The 15,784-nt window shown below is 53.6% G+C and overlaps 1 protein-coding gene across 6 annotated transcripts in view; it reads left to right on the top strand.

Annotated features, from left to right (window-relative positions):
• Positions 1-2,332: 2,332 nt before the first annotated feature.
• Positions 2,333-15,784, top strand: part of ACACA (acetyl-CoA carboxylase alpha) — a 258,984-nt gene continuing 245,532 nt past the window's right edge. For all 6 annotated transcript variants that reach the window (XM_029082675.2, XM_029082678.2, XM_029082676.2 and 3 more), the window contains exons 1-3: positions 2,333-2,390; positions 6,125-6,332; positions 14,476-14,948. The gene's annotated coding sequence lies outside the window, so the exon portion shown is untranslated. The remainder of the gene's footprint in view (positions 2,391-6,124; positions 6,333-14,475; positions 14,949-15,784) is intronic.

Raw genomic sequence — 15,784 nt, 5'->3', positions numbered from 1 at the left:
GTCACTGGACCCACAGCACCCCCTACTAATGATCATAATCATACTATTTAATTAAAAGAACAATAATAATAGTATTTTTTAAGCGCTCCCTGTGGGCCGAGCACTCGGGTAGACAAGCTAATCAGGTCGGACACAGCCCCGTCCCACGTGGGGCTCCCGGTCTTAATCCCCATTTTGCAGATGAGGCAATGGAGGCCCAGAGAAGTGAGGTGACTTGCCCAAGGTCACACAGCAGACAGGCGGCGGAGTTGGAATTAGAATTCAGGTCCTCCTAACTCCCCGGGCCGTGCTCTGGCCACTAAGCCAAGCTGCTTCTGTGGGGTTAAAAACGGTACATTAACTGTGGTATATGAACCAAGCGCTGCACTAAGCACAGGGGTAATAATAATAATAATGTTGGTATTTGTTAAGTGCTTACTATGTGCAGAGCACTGTTCTAAGCGTTGGGATAGATACAGGGTCATCAGGTTGTCCCACGTGAGGCTCACAATCTTAATGCCCATTTTACAGATGAGGTAACTGAGGCACAGAGAAGTGAAGTGACTTGCCCACAGTCACACAGCTGACAAGTGGCAGAGCCGGGACACTAACTGTGCTATTTGGGGCTCAAAGTCTAAGTCGGAGGGAATGTAGGTTTTTAATTCCCATTTTATAGCTGAGGAAATAATAATAATGATGGTATTTGTTAAGCACTTACTATGCTTAGACTGATTAGACTGTAAGCCCGTCCAAGGGCAGGGACTGTCTCTATCTGTTGCCGATTTGTACATCCCAAGCGCTTAGGACAGTGCTCTGCACATAGTAAGCGCTCCACAAATACTATTGAATGAATGCTGAGCACTGTCCTAAGCGCTGGGATAGGGTAATCAGGACGTTACCTCAGGCCTGAGGAAACTGAGGCCCAGAGAATAATAACGTTGGTATCTGTTAAGCGCTTACTATGTGCAGAGCACTGTTCTAAGCGCTGGGGTAGACACAGGGGAATCAGGTTGTCCCACGTGGGGCTCACAGTCGTCGTCCCCATTTTACAGATGAGGGAACTGAGGCACCGAGAAGTGAAGCGACGTGCCCACAGTCACACAGCTGACAAGTGGCCGAGCTGGGATTCGAAACTCATGACCTCTGACTCCCAAGCCCGGGCTCTTTCCACTGAGGTGACTCGCACCAAGGTCACCCAGCGGGCAACTAGTGGAGCTGAGATTGGAACCCAGAACCTGGGACTTGCAGGCCCACGCTCCTTCCTTTCGGCCACCCGGCTTCTGGGCTCAGAGCTACGGATCCGCCCGGGGCCGGGGAGGAATCGGGGAGCTGAGCACCGGCGGCGGTGGCCCCCTGGGCCCTGAAAGGAATAATGATAACGGTTATAACTGGGGTATCGGTTAGGCGCCTACTAGGTGCCAAGCAGCGTGGCTCGCTGGAAAGGGCCTGGGAGTCAGAGGTCACGGGTTCGAATCCCCGCTCTGCCACTCGTCAGCTGTGTGACTACAGGCAAGTCGCTTCATTTCTCTGGGCCTCAGTTCCCTCATCTGTAAAATGGGGGTTAACCGTGAGCCTCAGGCGGGACCACCCGATGCCCCTGGATCTCCCCCAGCGCTTAGCACAGCGCTCTGCACGGAGTAAGCGCTTAACAGATACCAACATCATTATTATTATGATTACTAAGGACTGGGGTAGCTAGAAGGTAATGAAGTGGGACCCAGGCCGTGGCCCCCTTGGGGCTCCCAGTCTTCATCCCCACTTGGCGGATGAGGGAACTGAGGCACGGAGAGGTCAGGGGGCCGGCGGGGGTCGCCCGGCGGACGAGGGGAGGAGGCGGGATTAGAACCCGGGACCCGCCGCTTCCCCAGTGGAAATGAAAAGCGCCGGGGACACCGTTGTTAGGTGAGGCCGGGGGTGGGGGGCGCCTGTGGCTTCTTCCTGGGTCTTATTGTGTTTTGCCGAAGGGGAGGGAAGGCCTGGCGGGCCGGCTGAGGGGGCGCGGGCACGCGGGCGGGCTGAGGGGGCGCGGGCGGGCGCGCGCTCCCGCCCCGGGCACGCGCACGCCGGGGGCCCGGCCGGGGCTGGGCGCGCGCGCGCCTCCGCGCCCTCCCCCCTCCCCCCCCCCCCCGGCAACGGCCTCGGCGCCTCGCGGCCGCCCCGCGCGCCCCCCCCCTCGCGCGCCCCCCCCCCCGCCGCCGCCGCGCGCCCTCGCCCCCCGCGCGCCCCCGGCCTCACCTCGCCGCCAGGCCCAGCCGCCCCCGGCCGCGCGCGCGCCCCCGCTTGCGTGCGCGCCCCCGCCCGCCCCCGCGTCCGCCCCGCCCCTGCCCGGCCCCGGGCGCTGGGCGGGCCGGCGCCGCCTGCAGGCCGCGGGCCGCACTGCCCGGAGCCCCGGAGCCCCGGAGCCCCCTCAGGTTGGTGCCCCCGCCGCGCCCGCGGCCCCCGGGAAGGGGAGGGGAGCGGGGGGGACGCCCCTCGCCCGCTGCCTCACCGCCCCGCGTCCGCCGGGCCGAGTCACTTCACCTCTCTGGGCCTCCCTTCCCTCCTCTGGAAAGTGGGCGCAGACACTCGGCCGGGTGATCCGGGCCGAGGCACCTCACTTCCCTCCTCTAAGAAATGGGGATTGAGACTGTGCTGGTTGATCTGGGCCGAGTCACTTCATCTCTCTGGGCCTCACTTTCCTCCTCCGCAGCATGGGGATTGAGACTCGGCTGGGTGATCTGGGCCGAGTCCCTTCACCGCTCTGGGCCTCCCTTCCCTCCTCTGGAAAGTGGGCACAGAGACCCTGCTGGGTGATCTGGGCCAAGTCACTTCACCTCTCCGGGCCTCACTTCGCTCTGTGGAAAGGGGAACCGGGACTCCCCATTACACTGCTGCCATTGATGCCCGTTTAATTGTTTCGATGTCTGTCTCCCCCCTTCTAAACTGTTACCCCTTTGTGGGCAGGGATTGTCTCCGTTTACTGCTGAATTGTACTTTCCAAGTGCTTACTACGGTGCTCTGCACACAGCGAGCGCTCAGTAAATACGATTGAATGAATTCATTCATTCAATCGTATTTATTGAGCGCTTACTATGTGCAGAACACTGTACCAAGCGCTTGGGATGAACAAGTCGGCAACAGATAGAGACGGTCCCTGCCGTTTGACGGGCTTACGGTCTGATCGGGGGAGACGGACGGACGAGAACGATGGCGATAAATAGAGGCGAGGGGAAGAACATCTCGTAAAAACAATGGCGACTAAATAGAATCGAGGCGATGTACAATTCATTAACAAAATAAATAGGGTAAAGAAAATATATACAGTCGAGCGGACGAGTACGGTGCTGAGGGGATGGGAAGGGAGAGGGGGAGGAGCAGAGGGAAAGGGGGAAAAGAGGGTTTAGCTGCGGAGAGGTGAAGGGGGGCCGGTAGAGAGAGTAGAGGGAGAAGGGGAGGTCAGTCTGGGAAGGCCTCTCGGAGGAGGTGAGTTTTAAGTAGGGTTTTGAAGAGGGGAAGAGAATCGGTTTGGCGGAGGTGAGGAGGGAGGGCGTTCCGGGACCGCGGGAGGACGCGGCCCGGGGGTCGACGGCGGGACGGGCGAGACCGGGGGACGGCGAGGAGGTGGGCGGCGGAGGAGCGGAGCGTGCGGGGTGGGCGGTAGAAAGAGAGAAGGGAGGAGAGGTAGGAAGGGGCAAGGTGATGGAGAGCCTCGAAGCCTAGAGTGAGGAGTTTCTGTTTGGAGCGGAGGTCGATAGGCAACCACTGGAGTCGTTTAAGAAGGGGAGTGACATGCCCAGATCGTTTCTGCGGGAAGATGAGCCGGGCGGCGGAGTGAAGAACAGACCGGAGCGGGACGAGAGAGGAGGAAGGGAGGTCAGACAGAAGGCCGACACAGTAGTCTAGCCGGGATATAACGAGAGCCCGTAGCAGTAAGGTAGCCGTCTGGGTGGAGAGGAAAGGGCGGATCTTGGCGATATCGTAAAGGTGAGACCGGCAGGTCTCGGTAACGGATAGGACGCGTGGGTTGAACGAGAGAGACGAGTCAAGGATGACACCGAGATCGCGGGCCCGAGAGACGGGAAGGACGGCCGTGCCATCCACGGTGATAGGGAAGTCTGGGAGAGGACCGGGTTTGGGAGGGAAGATGAGGAGCTCGGTCTCGCTCATGTTGAGTTTTAGGTGGCGGGCCGACATCCAGGTGGAGACGTCCCGGAGGCGGGAGGAGATGCGAGCCCGAAGGGAGGGGGAGAGGACAGGGGCGGAGATGTGGATCTGCGTGTCATCTGCGTAGAGATGGTAGTCGAAGCCGTGAGAGCGGATGAGTTCACCGAGGGAGTGAGTGTAAATGGAGAACAGAAGAGGGCCGAGAACTGACCCTTGAGGAACTCCAACGGTTAAAGGATGGGAGGGGGAGGAGGCGCCAGCGAAGGAGACCGAGAAGGACCGGCCAGAGAGATACGAGGAGAACCGGGAGAGGACGGAGTCCGTGAAGCCAAGGTGAGATAAGGTATGGAGGAGGAGGGGATGGTCGACGGTGTCAAAAGCAGCAGAGAGGTCAAGGAGGATCAGAATGGAGTAGGAGCCATCGGATTTGGCAAGAAGGAGGTCACGGGTGACCTTAGAGAGAGCAGTCTCGGTAGAGCGGAGGGGACGGAAGCCAGACTGGAGGGAGTCCGGGAGAGAATGGGAGTTAAGGAATTCTGAGCAGCGATTGTAGACGACTCGTTCTGGGACTTTGGAGAGGAAGGGTAGTAGGGAGATAGGGCGATAACTGGAGGGGGAAGTGGGGTCAAGAGCGGGTTTTTTTAGGATGGGGGAGACCTGGGCATGTTATAATGTTGGTATTTGTTAAGCGCTTACTATGTGCCGAGCACCGTTCTAAGCGCTGGGGGAGATACAGGGTAATCAGGTTGTCCCACGTGAGGCTCACAGTTAATCCCCATTTTACAGATGAGGGAACTGAGGCACAGAGAAGTTAAGTGACTTGCCCACAGTCACACAGCTGACAAGTGGCAGAGCCGGGCGTGGAACCCGTGACCTCTGACTCCGAAGCCCAGGCTCTTTTCCACTGAGCCACGCTGCTTCCCGTGAATGACTCTTCTGGGTGATCTTGGACAAGTCGCCTCACTTTCCTCCTCTGCGAAATGGGGATTGAGACTCTGCTGGATGGGTGATCTGGGCCAAGTCACTTCCCATCTCTGGGCTTCACTTCCCTCATCTGGAAAAGGATGGTGTCTGTTAAGCGCTTACTATGTGCCGGGTGCTATGAGAGGCTCACAGCCTCAATCTCCATTTTACAGATGAGGTGACTGAGGCACAGAAAAGTGAAGTGACTTGCCCGGGGCCACCCGGGAGACGAGTGGTGGAGCGGGGATTAGAACCCATGACCTTCTGACTCCCAAGCCCGTGCTCTTCTCCGCTTCCCCAGTGCTGTTTCTGGGGAATGAAACTGTGAGCCCCGTGTGGGACAGGGACCGTTTCCACTCCGATTTGCTTGTATCCATCCCGGCGCTTAGTACAGTGCCTGGCACATAGTAAGCGCTTAACAAATACGGTAATAGCAATGAGTGTTATTATCAAGTTATCCCTTCCCACCTTCTCCTTGCTCCCACGTTGTTTATTTCAACTATAACTTGGCGGTCCTGTCACCTTTTCTTAAATCGAGGAGTGATCCCGTAGCAGTTTAGATATAGGAAAAGCAGCTGGGAAACGGTCTTCAGTTCAGTCGATCGATCAATTCATCCGGCAGCTAAACTATAAATGAGAGAGTGTGGTATTTGAGACCCCCCCCCCATCCCTCCATAATAGAAGATGGGCGTAGGGAGAGCATTCAGTCGTATTTATTGGGCACTTACTATGTACAACGCACTGTACTAAGCGCTTGGGAGAGTACGCTGTAACCGATAACAGGCTTGCCCTGCTCCTTAGAGCCAGAACGGAACCATTCATTCATTTGTTCAATCATATTTTTGGAGCGCTTTCTGTGCGCAGAGCACTGTACCACGCACTTGGGAGAGTACAATACATCAAGAAACAGACACATTCCCCTAAACAGACACATTCCCCGCCCACAAGAGGTGAGGATGTCGGCTCCGCCTCGTGCCCCCTGCCAACAGGATGTCGCCCAGGCCCTGAAGCCTACGGGATTTTTTTTGTCCTCTCCAAGATGCGGGACCGGAGCAGAGACGGCCCTGGCTCCCATGAGGATGATCCATCCAAAGCCGCGGCACTCCTCAGCCTGGCGCCGCCCGCCCGCCGTCTCCGTCGGTCAGCAATAGCGACTCGGTGGCACCGGACATCCTGGCCCGTCCCGGCCGAGCCCTGCGGCCGGAGAAGGAGGGCGAGGACGAGACGGCGACGGTGAAGAGGGAAGGGTGAGTTCGCTCGCCGACTGCCCGCAGTGATCCGAGTTCCGTACTAGGCACTTGGAAAAGGACAGGTCAGAGGAGAGAAGCGGAGCGGCCTGGTGGATGGAGCCCGCGCCTGGGAGTCAGATGGACCTGGGTTCTAATCCCGGCTCCGCCACTTGTCTGCCGGGTGACCTTGGGGAAGCCACTTAACTTCTCTGGGCCTCAGTTCCCTCCTCTGTAAAATGGGGATTAAGACTGTGAGCCCCGCACCTGGGACATGAACCGTGTCCAATCTGATTAGCTTGTATCTTCCCCAGCGCTTAACACAATGCCCGGCACAGAGTAAGCACTTAACAGATACTATAATTAGTATATTTTGAGCATCCTTATTAACGGATACCGTTAAAAAAATCCTGGCTCCGCTGGCTCACTGAAAATCAGGTAGAGCTTATAGTCGCTCTTTATGTCATTTTCCATATGCTATAATAAAGGATAATAAAATAATGAAAGAATATGAGAAATAGAGATGTTGTAAAGGAAAAAGAATATAAAAACTTTTCATATATTAAGGCAAAATGCTCTATTCCCTGATCATATAAAGCCTCCTCATCTCAACAGGAGCATCTTGGGAGACTGAAAAAGTCGCACAGCTTGAGTTCAGATGAAGCGACCCCACGATTTTACCCCTCTCTTCTCCCTCTCCCTTCATGTGCGAGGATATACTCCAAAGGCAGGTCACCCCTGACCCCCCTGTCTTTTTCCCCTAAAAGTGGCTCAGATCTTCCATGTGGCAAATCGCTTAATTATCGCTTAACATAATTGAGGTTTCCGGTCTAATGTGTGATAGACATTTTACATAAACTGTTTCCTGGTGTCGGTTGGCTTGACGTGGAGATTCAATATTTTACATGAATGATTGTTTATTGCCAATTAGTGCAACATTCCTGGAGCCAAGCCTTGGCTGTAAAAGAGACCATTTGTTTTCTCAAGTTATCTCTAGTTTTTCATTCTCTCCCAGAGAATCTAATAAAACTAATTATGGCCCTCGTTAAACACTCTTCTCAGCGCCGGGGTAGATACAAGTTTATGAGGTTAGACACAGTCCCTGTCCCACATCGGGCTCACACTCTTCATCCCCATTTTCCAGGTGGGGTAAATGAGGCCCGGAGAGGTTAAGCGACTTGCCCAGGGCCACACAGCAGACACGAGGCGGAGCCGGGATTAGAACCCAGGTCCTTCTTACTCCCAGGCCCGTGCTCTATCCATTAAGCCACTCTGCTTCTCTCCGTACAAAGATGGAAATGTTCTTCCAGCTGTAGTGACTTCTGACCTTCCTGGTCCTTCCAACCTAGGTCATGTCTGCGGGAACGTAGTGATCGCTCTTTGGGTTCTCAGGTCGATGGTCTGCTCTTTTTCTCTTGACCTATGGCTCTCCCTGTTCTATTCTAAGTCTTTGGTGGATTCCAGCTGTTTTTAACCCACTTTGGAGTCAAGTAGGGGTTGTACTTTAATAATAATAATAGTTGTCGTACTTGTTGAGCGCTTACTATGTGCCAGGTACTGTACTGAGCTCTGGGGTGGACACAGGGTAATTGGGCTGGACACAAATCCCTGTCTCACTGCTTGCAGCGTTGGAGGTGTTCTTGTCAACCATTTCTCCCCTCCCCAATTAGTCCATCAGTGGATTTATCCTAGGTGAGGAAAATCAGGTAGGGGGATGTTTGTTTGGGGAAGAGAAGCAGCATCGCCTAGCGGATAGAGCACGGGCCCGAGCGTCAGAAGGACCAGGGTTCTAATCCTGACTCTGCTGCTTGTCTGCTCCCTAAACGAGAAGCAGCACGGCCCAGGGGCAGAGCATGGGCTGGGGAGTCAGAGGACGTGGGTGCTCACTCCGGCTCCACCGCTTCTCTGCTGTGTGACCTTGGGCAAGTCACTTCACTTCTCCGTGCCAGCTGCAAAATGGGGGTGAAGACTGTGAGCCCCTCATCACCTGATCACCTTGTATCTCCCCCAGGGCTTAGAACAGCGCTCGGCACATAGTGAGCGCTTAACAGATGCCATCATCATCTGTCCGACGTGAGGAGGGAGGCAATGGTCTGCCCTACGGGTGCGCGGGCACAAATACACAGACACACACACACAGACTCACTCTCACACTCTCTCTCTCTCTCTCGTTCGGAGTAGGCTTGCGTGTGTTACATTCTTCCCATCAGGCACACGAGGGCGTCGTGTGCACGCGCCGTGCTCCTCCCCAAACCGATCACCAAAAAGATCATTTTTCGGCAGGGGGAACGACCGTGATCTAGTGACTTTGGCAGCTGTTCCTGCCCATTTCCTGGTTGAATAGAAACTCAGCTGTCTTTCCTCCACAGCCCAGCTGCACATCGCACGGCCCAGGGGCAAGAGCCCGGGCTTGGGAGTCGGAGGACGTGGGTTCTAATCCCGGGTCTGCCACTCGCCTGCTGCGTGGCCTGGGGCAGGTCACTTAACTTTTCTGGGCCTCTGTTCCCTCATCTGTAAAATGGGATGAAGACTGTGCGCCCCACATGGGATAGGGACCGTGTCCAACCCAATTTGCTCATCTCCACCCCAGAGTTTAGTGCAGTGTCTGGCACCTAGTAAGCGCTCAACAGACACCACAGTTATGATTACTATTGGTCCACTGATTGATCGATCGGTTGATTGATTGGCCGCACTCCTACGGGTCATCTTCATCCTATCCCTATAAAGAACTCTTGGACCCGGGGGCAGGCTGTCGAAGTTCTCTTGCATGACTGGGTTTTCTAAGTTAATTCCAGCTTGCTTATTTCCAGTTCTGATTTCCGCTTACTGACCGAGCCTGTCCACTCTGCCGCCCGCCCCGTTATTGGCCTGCCGAGAATCTGGTTTCGTCTCTCGGCCTCGACTCTCTCCTCGGCCCCCTTTGCCCGTCCCAGTTCTGCCCAGGGTCTCCCGCGTCTGTAATCGTTGACCACCGGGCTTCACTACCCCTCTGTCCCGGCTCCTGATCCTGGGTGGAGAAAACGAAGACCGTAAGACTTGGTCAAGATTGGTAGCTGTTGGGCTTCCCTTTCTAAAAACTCAGTCCTTGGAATGATGATAATAATAATTATTATTATGGTATTTGTTAAGCGCTTCTATGTGCCAGGCACTGTACTAAGCGCTGGGCTGGATACAGGCAAGTGGGGTTGGACACAGTCCCCGTTCCACGTGGGGCTCACAGTCTCAATCCCCATTTTCCAGATGAAGTCACCGAGGCCCAGTGAAGTGACTTGCCCAAGGCCGCACAGCAGACAAGAGGCAGAGCGGGGATTAGAACCCATGACCTTCTGACTCCCAGACCCGTGCTCTAGCCTCTAAGCTAGGATAAGGGATCCCTAGGCTGTGGTCCCTGTAAGTTAAAAGTCAGTCAGTCAAGCGATTGTATTTACTGAACACTTACGGTTCGCAGCGCACTGTGCTAGCTGCTCTGCGCCCGGTGTATAACAGATAAATTCCCTGCGAGCTGAAAGACCATATGCGATGCTACACTGATTCAGACCGGTGGTCCATTTGGCCCAGAGATCTGTTTCTAATACAGGCAACCAAGAAAATCTGGAGAACTAGTAGGACCGCCCTCCTTCAAATCCATTCTCGTGATATCGACGGTGATAATACTGGCATTTGCCAAGGGCTTCCTGTGTGTCAAGCACAGAGTTCAACACCGCGGTAGAAAGAAGATCGAGTCAGACCCAGACCCTGTCCCACAGCCTAATTAGGAGGGGGAGCAAGTATTGAATCCCCATGTTGCAGATGAGGAAACCGAGCCACGGAGGAGTTACAGAAAAGTGACTTGCCCCAGGACATGCAGGAGGCAGTGGCGGAGATGGGATTAGAACTCTGATCCCCTGACTCCCCCGCTGTTTCCGCTAGGCCCCGCTGCTGTCTTATATTTATGGAAATGACATCCAGCATCCTTATATTTCCCTCTGTGGACCACTTGGTAGTTTCTTGTGGGTGAGACATTAATTAATCAATCAATCAATCCTATTTATTGAGCACTGCACCCAGTAAGCGCTTTAATATCTGTCTGCCCCCTCTAGACACTAATCTCATTGTGGGCAGGGAAGGTGTCCATTTATTCTTATATCGTACTCTTCCAAGTGCTTAGTACAGTGCTCCGCACACAGTAAGCGCTTAATAAATACAACTGACTGACTGACCGCATTTAGGGATAGATTGAATGTGTGGGTTGAGGGAGAGAGAGGAGTCAAGGATAACTCCAAGGTTGTGGGTTTGTGGGTCAGGAAGGATGGTGGTGCCGTCTACAGTGATGGGAAAGTCAGGGGGAGGACGAGGTCTGGGTGGGAGGAGAAGGGGTTCTGTTTCGGACAGGTTTAGTTTGAGGTGACGGCGGGACATCCAAGTAGAGACGTCTTGAAGGGAGGTGGAGTTGCGAGGCTGCAGAGAGGGAGAGAGATTAGGCGTGGAGAGGTAGATTTGGGACTCGTCCGCCTGGGGATGGTAGTTGAACCCATGGGAGCGAATGAGTTCTCCAAGGGAGTGGATGTAGATGGAGGGGGACCCCAACTGAACCTCGAGGGACTCCCACAGTTGGAGGGTGGGAGGCAGAGGAGGAGCCTCTAGAGGAGACGGTGAATGAGCAGAGAGATAGGAGGAGAACCAGGAGAGGACGGTGTCAGCGAAGCCGAGGTCTGGCCCCGTCTGGACCTCGAAAACAGACACCCTTAAAAAGCAGAAGAGGCACCTGGGAGGAGGTCCAAGACGACCGAAGCATCCGGCCCCATCCAGTACGCCCCCGGACCTGGATACCTCTCCCCACCCACCCCCTCACACACTCTCCGCTTGCAGACGGTTGGCCAAATCTGGAAATAGGCGCATGTGAAATCCCAGGAGGCCATAGTGTGTTGTGCCAGAGACCCACAGAAACGGCACTGTTTGCGTAGTCGCTCCCACCGGGCAGGTGACGGGTTGGCTGGTTGTTTGGCCACCTTTACCAGAGGTGTGTGCCCCAGGGCACCTTTAGGGGCTACACCCACAAAGAAGGCAGTGCCGGCGTTGGGTTTCTGACTGGGGACCAGAGGGCAGGAGTCGGCGTTTAGGGAGGCTATCAAAACCTGCTATCCAACCCTCCGACTTATCTGAACAAGTCCCCTGCAGCTTCGTGGTGCGGGGCCCGAGGCGGATGGAAGCAGGGTGGCCTGGTGGAAGGAGCTCGGGCCCAGGTATCGGAGGACCTGGGTTCTAATCCTGGCTCTGCCCCTTGTCTGCCGGGTGACCTCAGGCACGTCACGTCACGTCTTGTGGCTCGACTATAAGATGGGGATTCAGTACCTGTTAGTTAATGCCTCTCAGACTGTGAGCCCTTTGTGGAGCATTCATTCCTTCAGTCGCATTTATTGAGCACTTACTGTGTGCAAAGCACTGAACTAAGTGCTTGGGAGAGTACAATATAACAACGAGCCCACAACGAGCTCACAGGGTCGAGGAGAGGGTTTGGGGGAGAGCTACATCTATCTCTATGGATAAATTCCATAAAGTCACTCTGAATTGGAAATGACTCGATGACATTCGATGATGATATTCATCTCTACCTAGGCCAGATCATCCTCTGAGCCCCAGGCAGGGCGGAAAACCTGATGGATATTAAAGCGTATGGGGTGTACAAATAATAATGGCAATAACAATAATAGCTGTGGTATTAAGTGCTTACTCTGTGCCAAGCACTGGACTAAACACGGAGACAGCTTCAAGATAAATTAAGTTGGAAACAGTCCCCGGTTCACTTGGGCTTCACCGTCCCCCCCCCAGACCGTGAGCATGCTGTGGGCAGGGAATATCACTGTTTATTGTTGTATTGTGCTTTCCTAACCGCTTAGTACATTGCTCTGTGCTCAGTAAGTGCTCAATAAATATGATTGAATGAATGAATGAATGAATGAAAGTAGGAGGGAGAACAGATATTAAATATCCATTTTGCGGCAGCCAAGTGGAAGAGCGGGAATTAGACCCCAGTTCCTTCGACTCCCAGGCTCTTTCCACCGCGCCACCCTGCTTCTCAGGAAGCAGGGCACCGAAGATGCCAACAGAGGAGGACGTTTTCAAGCCCCCGGCTCTTCTCCCCTAAGCCCGAAGGGTGGGATCTCCCCTGTTGACAGCAGATTTTCACACCGAGGCTGGGCTCACTTGCATAATTCAGCTGCTTTTATGAGTAGCAAAGGTAGAAATGGATGGTGCATATTTTTGCACGCGTGGGGGTGCGTATGTGTAGGAGAGCGAGTTATCAAACCAGTGTTTCCTCTGAAGGTAGTTGCAAAACCATCCGTTTGGGGCTGCTTGAGGTTGATTAGTTAACGAGCAACCAGGTCAAGTCCTTGTGGTTTTTCTGGGGCTGGTGGAATTCTTGGGGTTGGCCGCTCTCTTCGGGACGAATGCAATTATAGAGGAAAGTGTTCTCCCCCTCTAAACTGGAGGCTCTTGCGGGTAGGGAGAAGCAGCGTGGCGTAGTGGAAATAGCCCTGGGAGTCAGAGGTCGCGGGTCCTAATCGCGGCTCCGCCACTTGTGAGCCGTGTGACTTTGGGCAGGTCGATTCCCTTCTCTGTGCCTGTGACCTCATCTGTAAAATGGGGATTAAAACTGTGAGCCCCACGTGCTCTAACCACTTAGGCCATGAGCAAGAGACGGATATACGATATCATCCAGAGAGAGGAGCGAGCACACAGCAGCGTGTCCTGGTGGAAAAAGCACAGGCCTGGGTATCAGAGGATCTGGGTTCTAATCCCGGTTCTGGTTCTAATCCCAGATCTGCCGATTGCTTTCTGGGTGACCTCTGGCAAATCACTTCACTTCTCCGTGCCTCAGTTCTCCTGTCGCCCCTCTTATTTTAGACCGCTAATCCCAGACGGGGCAGGGGTTGTGTCCAACCTAATTAACTTGCATCTACCCAAGTCCTTAAAACAGAGTTTGACAGATTGCAAGCGCTTAAAAAATCCCACCAGCTTCTGTAGCCAGGGAGAGCCGGGAGATTGGAACTTGCTTCTTGGATTCTCGGCAAACCTCAGTCAACGAACTCACCTTTCACTCAGAATTCTGTGACCTTGCCCTCCTATTCTGGCTCACCAAGTGGGAATGCAACTTCATTACGCTACTCTTTGTTGAACAGTTAATTTCTGGGGGGAGGGGAAGGGCGAAAGAGGCACATGAAGACATTTGGAAGTCAGTCTCCAAGCTGACACACTTCACGCCTCTATTGCCAACCTTCTCAGTGGACCTCAATCTCATCTATATCTCGCCGCTGACCTCTCGCCCACGTCCTGCCTCTGGCCTGGAACGCCCTCCCTGTTCACATTTAACGGACGATTTCTGTCCCCTCCTTCAAAGCTTCATTGAAGGCACATCTTCTCCAAGAGGCCTTCCCTGACGCAGCCTTCCTTTCCTCTTCTCCCGCTCTCTTCTGGATCACCCTGACTTGCTCCCTTTGTTCTTCCCCCGCCTCAGCCCCACAGCACTTACGTTCCTGTCTGTAATTTATTTCTATTGATATCTGTCTCCCCCTTTAGACTGTAAGCTCGTAGTGGGGAGGGAACGTGTCTGCGTATTGTGCTCTTCTAAGTGCACATCTGGAGCCAGGATGAGAACCCAGGTCCTTCCGAGTCTCAGGCGCGTGCTCTATCCGTTAGGCCACCCTGTTTCCCCTAGACTGTAAGCTCATGGTGGACAGGTAACGGGTCTACCAATTCTGTTGTACTGTCCCAAGTGCTTAGTACAGTGTTCTGCACACAGTTATATGAGCACTTCCCAGTGCTCAGAAATACGTGAGCCCCTGGGGCAGGGACTGTGCCCAACCCAGTTACATTGTATCCACCCCAGGGTTTAGTACAGTGCCTGGCACACAGTAAGAGCTTAACAAATACCACATTTATTATTGCGATGTTGGTGGTGAGAGAGCCTGACCTGGGAGCATTATCCAGTTTTATACTTGGCAGTTCAACTTTCAGCTGGTTTGCCCCCGTCTGGAACTCATTTAGCATAGGACACCTTATGACATGGGTATCGTTGGTTAAAAAATGTGTTATTTATTCTCTCAACTATGTAAGTTCTGCCTATTTCCACAAAAATACAAGCATTTTATACGCACGTCCGTAATGCTTCCTATTTGCACTGCAGTGAACGTGAGAACCGTCATCTTCTGACCCGTTTCAACCCCCTGCCGGATCTAAAAGGATAAAGTGAAAGACGTCGTTCAATTCAGAAAGGTCCAAAGAGCACGATCACCGAAGAAGAGTGGGCAAGGAGAGAGCATCAAGCATTCTGCAGCCGAGCGATAGCGACGTTACCAATATCGACGTTAACACTATCGACGTCGGCCTTGGAGGAGAGGGAGGCGTGAGTCAGTGATTTTGGTGGAAATCCACAGATTAAATGCTCGGGGTGCGCCATTTGCATCTATGTGGAGTTCTTTCTAAAAATCAGCGGTGACAACTCAGAGCACTGAAGCGCTTGGCTCCTGGACTTCGTAAAGTTTACCGGGACGGGAAACATTGCCGCCTCCTAGAAGTATCGACCGCAGAGTTAAAGTTGCCGAAGAAGTCTACACTGACCCCCAAAGCAGTGAAGATCTGACATGAGGGAAAAGACAGGTAAAAACTCACAGTGAAAACACTTTAGCACCTTATCTTGTACGGAAGCACTTAGCTTGGCCTAGAGGGTAGAGCACGGGCCTGGGAGGCAGGAGGACCTGGGTTCTAATCCCAGCTCCGCCTCTTATCTGCTGGGTGACTGTGGGCAAATCACTTCACTTGTCCGTGCGTCTGTAAAACGGGGATTAAGACTGCGAGTCCCATGTGGGACGGGGACTGTGTCCAACCCGATTTGCTCGTGGTCACCCCAGCACTTAATACAGTGCTTGGCACGTAGTAAGCGCTTAACACATACAGAATATTTATTAGAATGATTTTTTTTTACTTTGACAACCAGTACTGCAAAACAATCAATCAGTGGTGTTTACTGAGCGCTTACTATGTGCGAGCACTGTACTAAGCACTTGGGAGAGTACAGTACGACGGAGTTGGTAGACACATTCCCTGCCCACTTGGAACTTACAGTCTAGAGAGGGAGTCAGACATTAAAATAAATTACGACTAGTAATTTCTTTGGGACTGAGAGGGGTGAATATCAACCACTTGATAGAAAGAAGGGAGCGGTGAAGTGTTTCTCAGTAGTTTTGCGATGCTTAAATTAGGAGATACTTAAATCAGCATTTTTCTTTGGGACTTTTAAAATAACAGCTAGAAACCTCGAAAGCAACTGTAACAGAATTATCGGTGCTTTCCACCGCCGTCAGTCAGTCATTTGTATATATTGCGCACTTACTGTGCGCAGCGGTGTTTAGTGTCCCAAAGCATTATGGAATCGCTTGAGAAACCAAGAGAAGGTAAAATCTTCCCTGTCGAGTCTTCACCAACTCTGGCAAAAC

Source organism: Ornithorhynchus anatinus, chromosome 17, assembly GCF_004115215.2.
Source record: "Ornithorhynchus anatinus isolate Pmale09 chromosome 17, mOrnAna1.pri.v4, whole genome shotgun sequence".
NCBI classification, from domain to species: Eukaryota; Metazoa; Chordata; class Mammalia; order Monotremata; family Ornithorhynchidae; genus Ornithorhynchus; species Ornithorhynchus anatinus.
This window is presented reverse-complemented; position numbering and strand designations above follow the sequence as displayed.